The sequence below is a fragment of the Penaeus chinensis genome, chromosome 25 (assembly GCF_019202785.1).
Source record: "Penaeus chinensis breed Huanghai No. 1 chromosome 25, ASM1920278v2, whole genome shotgun sequence".
In the NCBI taxonomy this organism is placed as follows: domain Eukaryota; kingdom Metazoa; phylum Arthropoda; class Malacostraca; order Decapoda; family Penaeidae; genus Penaeus; species Penaeus chinensis.
This window is the reverse complement of record NC_061843.1, coordinates 20,502,061-20,503,462: the sequence shown is the minus strand read 5'-3', so window position 1 is coordinate 20,503,462 and position 1,402 is coordinate 20,502,061.

The window sequence follows — 1,402 nt, the reverse complement described above, 5'->3', positions numbered from 1 at the left end:
GGTCGCGTAGGGTTATGCCCTGGTCCAGCGGACGTGGGTTGACGGGGACTCGCTGAGACGAGTAGTCAGTCGTGACCGTATGCACCCCCGCTTCCGCCTGCGATGCAGAGGCCGCAGCTGGTGGTCGAGCGTGAGAGGGAGGTTCGGATGTCCTGGACTCCAGTAATCGCACGATATTGGCGTACTGCCCTTCCAGGATACCGAACCGAGAATTAAGCCGCTCAAATTTATCCACCAGTTCCTCGTACATCGAGAGCGAGAAGTGGTCACGGGTTTGAGCGTTATCTGCTCGAGAAAAGTCGGGGACCTCAAGGAGGGTGTTTGCAGAGGAACCCGAGGACTCATTAGTGGGTTCTCCTAAAGCGCTATTGCGTGTACGAGGCATTTTGCGTACCAGCACTTACTCTGCAACCTGTTACTTGGCTTGCGATGGATTGCACAAAGGCTTGACCAGGCACTTTATAATAAAAAATACTGTTCTATCCCACCGCTGCCTACCAAAAAGACAGTTGTAGCGGGGCGTAGACCAAGTAGATTTTTATGTATCTGGTTGAGTTCGGGCTCGACCGAGAATAAGAATAAAACTATTCAGGAAAAGATTCGTCTGCAGTGAACAGATGTAAGGTTCCAGGCCTACGTCACGCTGCCACCACCCGATTAGTAGGTTCGGGAACCGTGTGTGTTGTGTATGGGGGTGTGAATGTTGTATGAGAAGAGGGTGGAAGGAAAATACAGAATGTGTGTGCTGAATGTTGGATGTGTAAGTGTGTAAATGTGAAAAGGGAGATAGCGTAGGCTGAGCGTCTGCGTGGACGTGTATGGAAGAAAAAGCAAGATCATAGAATTCTTCCTCTTCCCTTCGGATTGAGCATCCACCTGCTGGAAGTGGGAACCCAGGTGTAGCAAAGTTATGATCTATTCTAGAATATCAGCTTAATATACTCTGATTCATCTAGCCTTTTTACAGCCTTTCAGGGTTGCGAGATAGAGTAACCAGCAATGTGCTGTTTAGGAGACCCAAGTCCAAGAACGTTAAGCATTCAGCTTTAGTCAAAACCAGAACTTAACACAGATGTCGTTTGTTTTCCTGACTGGGACTGAGTGAAAGTTCTATGACGGTATGATGTTTATTTAGCGGTTTACACTCATTAGGGAGGTCTACAAATGATTCAGTCATGAGAAATTGATAGTTGCGTACATCACCAATTTAATCACAGCGGGGGTGATGTACGTGGAAATCAACACCAGATGTTAAAAAAAATAACTCACGAACATTTACCCCTAAGTTGGCGTCCCAACTCTATAAGTATTTTTAGACAGAGTATAAGCACAAACAAATACACCAAACACTAATTTAAACAAATTAATCTCCAACCCAGAATGGAGATTAACAAACAAACAA